Source organism: Mytilus galloprovincialis, chromosome 12 (genome assembly GCF_965363235.1).
Source record: "Mytilus galloprovincialis chromosome 12, xbMytGall1.hap1.1, whole genome shotgun sequence".
In the NCBI taxonomy this organism is placed as follows: domain Eukaryota; kingdom Metazoa; phylum Mollusca; class Bivalvia; order Mytilida; family Mytilidae; genus Mytilus; species Mytilus galloprovincialis.
The window spans coordinates 57,346,473-57,354,833 of record NC_134849.1 but is presented as its reverse complement, the minus strand read 5'-3'; positions in this window follow the sequence as shown (position 1 = coordinate 57,354,833).

Genomic DNA, 8,361 nt, shown 5'->3' with positions numbered 1-8,361 from the left:
ATAAACCATTATTTTATTTTATTTAGTCAAAATGAAAGTAGTAAAACCGAAAGTAGATAATTCGTTTTCACGAGCACCTGTTTCTCCGACAAAATTGCGCAAACATTGAAAAAGGGGAATATCTAGTGTATTTTTGATTCCTACTTTTTCTTAAAAGATTATTTGTTCTTTGCCGAAAGACTTTTGTCATTGAACTAGACCGAATAATCTGTCTCTTGTGTGGGTACATTTGTCATTTCATATTTTCTTTTCATTATTTGGCTATTTATTATTGTCCACACGGACACAAAAAAAAATATAAATAGCCAAATAATGAAAAGAAAATATGAAATGACAAATGTACCCACACAAGAGACAGATTATTCGGTCTACCATTGAACCTAATTGAACCTAACTTAAGTTTTTGGGGCCTATAATTATAGCTAGCTGTTCGATGTGAGTGTTAATTATGAATGGATTGAGGACACTTTTAGAAATAATTAGAAATTAGAATAAAATAGAGCTTATATATTTCTAATTTATTAAGTCAGTACAAATACAAATACAAATACAAATATTTTTATTGGCACAAACTCATTAACAATAAATGGTTAAGACCTATGGCATTACATACAACTATAATAATTGACATGGTAGAATGAAAGGTTCCATGATAACATATCATGCTAAATTATGAAAAGTTACAAAATGATGTATCATATAAGTTCACTATTTCTTATATTTAGACACTCTGATATGAAAGAGGAAGACAGTCTAAGTAATAATGCTGAGCTATTATTGACCAATAGAGATATTTTTTCATCAGCAGTAATGTTACGCTGTATTTGAAATATAACATTTATTTTATTTTCTAATATTTCTCGCTTTGTGGTATATCTATTACATTTTAATAAGAAATGTTGTTCATCCTCAATTTCCCCATTTTTACAGACAGGACAGTATCTTTCCTCTCTAGGAATATTAAGATGTCTTCCCCTTTCAATCATTAAAGGATGTGCACTTATGCGTATTTTGCATATTGCTGCTCTATCATTTAAATTGTTTAGTGAATCAACATATGATGGTCTTTGGCCCATTTTGTAGACTTGACGAAAGAAACTGAGCTTAGAAGACTCCTGTATGTTTGCATTTTGATTTTGCAAGCACTGATCATAAATTCTCTGTTTTACTTGTCCCAAGTGCTGCTTTGTTAGACAACTTTTTTCAACAAGATATGAATATCCTAATTTTTGTAAAATGCACTGAGTTTTTAGGATCCAGGGGTTTGAAAATCTTGCTGCATAGAAAATTTGATTTACAAGTGTATTTTCTGATGAAAGTATATGCTCTAGAAAATTTATGCTTGAAAAAACAATTTTATTTTTTAGTGGAATTCTACCAAGCTCAGCACGACAAGCATCATTTGAAGCCTTGCAATGAACACCAAGTGCTTCTTTAATAAATTTAATGTGTAATTTTTCAAAGGGTTCAGAGTCCCTTAATGATGAGTTAACACCCCAAATTTCAGAACAGTACATCAGTATAGGTGATATTAATGTATCGAACAATTTTTCAAGTAGTCTACATGGATTATTCAGACCAACAGTTTTCTTAATTTTGAAATAGGCCTTTCTTGCCTTTTCCATAAGAGTATTAATGGCTAAATTGAAATTACCATTACATTTTATTACAATAACAAAATAAGAATAATGACTAACAGTTTCAATACAAGAATCATTGTAAGTAAATTCGTCCAAAAATGTTTTACCATTCGAATTAAATACAATAACTTCATGAACTTTGGACCGGCGTTTTGCATTTGCGCCGATCTGCATTTCATTTGCGCCGATTTTTTCTTTCATTTGCGCCGATTTTTGTTTTCATTTGCGCCGATTTTTTACAGGTAATTTACAGGTTAATTAGATGTGAATAGATATAAGAAGATGTGGTATGAGTGCAAATGAGACAACTCTCCATCCAAGTCATGTTATTTTTCATTTATCATTATAGACCTCTTCCGTCATCCAGTTGTACACTATATTCACATACTTTAAAATCAAGAAGTAAAAACCTTAGATAAAAGCACTCTGGTTTATACTAAAATGACGAATTGAAAATCTATTTACAGCATTCAAATCCATAAAAACGGAATACATTAAAATCATAAATCTGTTCTTGCTGAGTATTTATAGGCAACACATCTAATATATTCCTTTCTTGTGATTTCGTCTCTTCTATATTTGTTGTAATTGTCAATAACAAAGTCCATCTTTTCTTTGTCTGGTTTACGTACTTATGTGTATGGCCGTCGATGGTTAAAGAATTGACTCCTCGGCTCGTTGCAGTGTGCAATATGTCCATCAATTTACAGCAAAGTTCAGAACAATATGAATCAAAATTAACTAAAACCTAGGTTAATAACCAGATTTTACCAATATACCTTCACGGTATAGTACATGTACAAGTATTCTCTTACCTGTAAATCCAATTAGGAGCAAATATAAAATCGGCGCAAATGAAAAAATGAAATCGGCGCAAATGAAAGAATGAAAATTTAAAAAATCGGCGCAAATGTCATACGCCCCTTTGGACTTATCTGTGTTAACTTGTAGTTTCCAACAATCACAATAATCATATAAAGCATTAAGACTATTTTGTAGTCCTTTTTTACTTTGAGACAATAAAACAATATCATCTGCATAAAGAAGAATATTTAAAGAAAAGTCCCCAATTACAACTGGATCAGAATTACAATTGACTAAAGCATTAGTGAGGTCATTAATATAATAATTAAAAAGTACAGGGCTCAGTACATCTCCTTGTTTTACTACTCGCTCAGATAAAAATGCTGAACTGAGTCCATTTGAAAACTTGATTCTGCATACTGAGTCATGATCAGTATACATTGAATGAACAATTCTAAAAATTCTATTTGGAATATCATGTATCAAAAGTTTATAAAATAGTCCTATTCGCCAAATTGTATCAAAGGCTTTTTTAAGATCAATAAAAGCTGCAAATACCTTTTTATTTTGTTGTTTATAATGATCAATTACTGATTTTAGTGTAAATATGTGATCAGCAGTGCGACTATTTTCTTTAAAACCAATTTGATTTTTGTTGATTAAGTTTTTACTATTTATGAAGTCTATAAGTCTGTTATAGATAACTTTATTAAACAGCTTGCCAAGGTTGGAGCAGTTAAAAGTAAAAGAGAATATAAATGTCAAATAATTCATTGGCATAAGAAAATATAACAAGAAGAAAATACAAAATATTTTATTATATAATTCAAGAAATATAATATATCAATTTGATTCTTTATTCAATAGCATAGATTATATAAAATATTAACAGAATTTGTTTGTATTCGGATATAACATTATAATAAATAATACCATGAGGTTATTCACTCCACAAACAATAAATAGGATGATCATAAGTAAGTCAAAAAGCAGATGTTTCATACATACTGCACAGATGCATATAAATAGCATAGTTAATTGACGTAGAATTCACGAATCAACTTCAGCAATTTACGAAACAGGAATACTTGTACTTTGTCAAGAGATCATATTATTTATTGTTATTGTGTATAATTAATGTATTGTAAACTGTTTTGATCAAAAAGAAAGGAAAAGAAAGTATAATTAAAAACATCATTTTCCTACCAGCAAAACTGAGTTCTCGTTGTTTATTCTTTTAAAAAGGGTCGTTAGGCAGATTCCAAACTAGCACTACTGAGCTTTTCCCCAGAACATCAAAAAGGTATGCTGCAGCATAGTGGTATTTGTCAATGGCAGTCTGAAGGGTTGTTTGGACGAAGGGCAATTAGTTCCATCGTTTGTTGCATGGGATTGGTCAAATGGATAGGTTGGAGAGTTGTTGGAACGAGGGACACTAAGTTCCGTTACAACATGAGCCAATTAAAGCTCTAGCCGTCTGTTGAATGAATGAATGAATGAATTGCCGATATCTTTATTTTCATAACCATAGCAGATACAGAGATACAGAGAGGGTGCAAAATATGTACATGAATATTGCATCTATTTACAAAACCTAAGATTACTATAACACATAGTAATCTCAAACAAAACACAATACAGTGGTTTCAAAATAATATACATTTTAGCCAGGAGGATACTGGGCGACGTGTTTATTTATAAATGCACTTTATAAACTTACATAATCTGTTTAGCTCTGACTTTTTGTTTAATTTGCTCATCAATTATCGAGCAAAATAGTACTTATCAAAGTATAATTTTCTACTGTCGTTAAAAAACGGACATTCTAGCAGATTATAGAATCGTCTCCAATCCTACCAATATTGCACTTGCTCTCATTTCTATAAACATTATTCCACCTCCCTGTCTCTATTGGGAGTCTGTGGTTTGTGGTTCTATATCTACATAAAATAATACTTTTGTGCATATCTACGATATCGAAATATATTTCAAAATTTAATTCTAACTTAAAAATTCTATTATTTACAGACTCTTGTAATTGTCAGTGTATTCCACAACTGTTTGTATTGGTCTTGTAAACGTGACTTTAGTGTATTTTATTTAACCATATATCATTACCTTAACATTGAGGAATCCAAATATTTAAAAAAAAAAAAAACACATTCATCGCGATATATTTTTTCAGTTTCAAAGAAGTTTACAGAATTTCAGATGGATTCTTTCTATAAATTCAACATTACCATGCCCCAAATTTCACATCCATACTAAATAAACTCATCATAGATACCAGGACTAAATTTAGTATATACGCCAGACGCGCGTTTCGTCTACAAAAGACTCATCAGTGACGCTCGAATCCAAAAAAGTTAAAAAGGCCAAATAAAGTACGAAGTTGAAGAGCATTGAGAACCAAAATTCCTAAAAGTTTTGCCAAATACAGCTAAGGTAATCTATTCCTGAGGTAGAAAAGCCTTAGTATTTCAAAAAATTCAAAAATTGTAAACAGTAAATTTATAAATATAACCATATCAATGACAATTCATGTCAGCACAAAAAGTGCTGGCTACTGGGCTTGTGATACCCTCGGGGAAATTAAATCTCCACCAGCAGCTGTGGCATCGACCCAGTGGTTGTAAATAAACTCATCATAGATACCAGGACTAAATTTAGTATATACGCCAGACGCGCGTTTCGTCTACAAAAAACTCATCAGTGACGCTCGAATTCAAAAAAGTTAAAAAGGCCAAATAAAGTACGAAGTTGAAGAGCATATTGAAAACCAAAATTCCTAAAAGTTTTGCCAAATACAGCTAAGGTATCTGTTATCTGTAAACAGTTAATTTATAAATATAACCATATCAATGACAATTCATGTCAGCACTAAAGTATGGGTTTCATACGGAAGCGTATTTGGGACATAGAAAAAATAAAATTGGCAGTGAACTTTTTCTTCAAAGTCGAAATTTTGACTTTTCAAATCTCGAAATTTTGACTTTAACTTGAAATTTTGACTTTTCAAATCCCAAAATTTTGACTTAAACTTGAAATATTGACTTTCTAAAATCTTGAAATTTCGACTTTTTGAAAAGTAGAATTTTTGACTTTTTTGCAATTTGAAATTTCGACTTATAAAAAGTCGAAATTTCCTCTTTAAACTCGAAATTTCGACTTTTTAAAACTCATAATTTCGACTTATTTAAAACTAGAAATTTCAGCTTATTTTAAACTCAAAATTTCGACGTTTTTAAAACTCGAAATTTCGACTTATTTTAAACTCGAAATTTCAACTTATTTTAAACTTAAAATTTCGACTTTTTGTAAACACAAAATTTCGACTTTTTTTTTAAATCGAAATTTCGACTTTGATCTTAAAATTTCGACTGTTGAAATCTCGAAATTTTGACTTTTTCTAAGTACTTTTTAAACTTTGATGTTAGTATTCAAACACAGTTATTACAATTTTAGAAGGAGTAGACATGGACGCAAATTATCAAAGCGTCATCCACACAAAAATAAGATTTTCTATCTAAAATAACCTCTTTAAAATGGTTATTTTTAGCTCACCTGGCCCAAAGGGCCAAGTGAGCTTTTCACATCACTTTGCGTCCGTCGTCGTCGTCCGTCGTCCGTCATCCGTCGTCGTTAACTTTTACAAAAATCTTCTCCTCTGAAACTACTGGGCCAAATAAAACCAAACTTGGCCACAATCATCATTGGGGTATCTAGTTTAAAAAATGTGTCCGGTGACCCAGCCAACCAACCAAGATGGCCGCAATGGCTAAAAATAGAACATAGGGGTAAAATGCAGTTTTTGGCTTATAACTCAAAAACCAAAGCATTTAGAGCAAATCTGACAGGGGTAAAATCGTTTATCAGGTCAAGATCTATCTGCCCTGAAATTTTCAGATGAATCAGACATTTCTTTGTTGGGTTGCTGCCCCTGAATTGGTAATTTTAAGGAAATTTTGCTGTTTTTGGTTATTATCTTGAATATTATTATAGATAGAGATAAACTGTAAACAGCAATAATGTTCAGCAAAGTAAGATCTACAAATAAGTCAACATGACCGAAATGGTCAGTTGACCCCTTAAGGCGTTATTGCCCTTTATAGTCAATTTTTAACCATTTTTCGTAAATCTTAGTAATCCTTTACAAAAGTCTTCTCCTCTGAAACTACTGGGCCAAATTAAAACAAACTTTTTTTTATAATTACATTTTTTAGCCAGATCATGAAAACACGAATTTTATAATTTATTTTTTTTTTAACTTTTGATTTTTTTATTTCCAACAATTACAACATACACATGACATACATACAATATAATACATATAAGATAAATACAATGCCATTTTTATAAATAAATCTTAATTGGAAATATTATACATTTTCTATTGAAAAGATAAAGAAAAAAAAAATAATTAAAAAATTAAAAATAAATAAATAAAGATGGAAAAACAAAACACAAAAAACAAAAACAAAACACAAAAGGATTATCCAGTTACATCCCTTTCTATATTTTAAATATCAAATAATAATGTTGAAAAAAAAAATTGAAAATTTACGAGACATTTCTTTCGTAACAGCCATCAACACCGATCAAGTACATAACATGACAATAATATTTTCTTTAAAAAAGATTATAATTAAGTAGTTATAATTTATTTCAACAACAACAAAAAAGACATTAGCTGGTATTCAATAACAGTTTTTCAAAAACATTCCATACATTGTCAAATTCAGTTATCTTTTTATTTTTTACAGCTATCATACTCTCTAATTTATGCATATCTTTCAGTTTTATTATAATTGCTTGCAATGAGAGATTCTTTTTAAAGCATCTAGAATTATACACATATTGTTTAATATAAAGAAAAATCATGTTATATGGGTTGTTGGGAAATATCTTGGATAAGTCTCCAAAAAGAAAGTTTAATTTATTCATTGAGAGACTTATTCCACCGGAAAGGAACAACATCCTGTAGAAAATCTTGTACAGTATTGCAATTCCAAAATAGGTGTTCTATAGACTCATTATCTGATTTACAAAATGTACATAAAGGATCATCAGTCAATTTTATTTTAACTAAATACTGATTTGTGGCAATAATGCAATGGTTAATCCTATATTGCAACCACTGTAATTTACTATTTTTAGTAACAGCAAAAGGCAGTCTGAAAATCTTTTTCCAGTTCAGATTCTGTTCACCTAAAATTTTAACCCACTTAAGCTGTCCAGTAGGAATAACATTATTTCTTGTCAGTACAGAATACATATCTTTTGATCCTTTACAATGTTTTAAAAATATTTGTAGACATGATGGTATAAAAGGACAAACTAATTTGTAAGATCCTTTATGGAAAGATTTTGATGCCTCTTTCACTGCCGAAATAACACTGTAAAATTTAAGAAAATCTGTGTTAATGTTATATTTTTGCTTAAATTGGTCAAATGAAATATACGATCCATTTTCGTCAACTATATCATTTACAAATCTAATACCACTTTTGAACCATTCTTGATAAATTACTGATTTATTTCACGGATATACTTGTAGCGGAATGTTACCAGTGCACTACAACAGATTTGCTAATGCTGCTAAAATAGGACATATCAACAAACAAAAACAGCAATACATGTTTCAAAGATACAAAAATCATATTGAACAGCAATACAATGAAAGTATTGAGTCAGCAGTACTAGAAGAAATTGGAATGTACGATGAATTGACAGGAATTAACATAATAACAGATGCTCGACATGGCTGGCGTAAAAATGCAAAAGACAGCAGTGTTGTTGCCATAGGAGAAAAAATCCACAAAGTTCTCAAATGTGAACATGTTACAAAATCTGATGATTCTGTATCACAGCGCCATGAAAAATTGGGAACACAACGAATCTACCATTACTTGGAAGA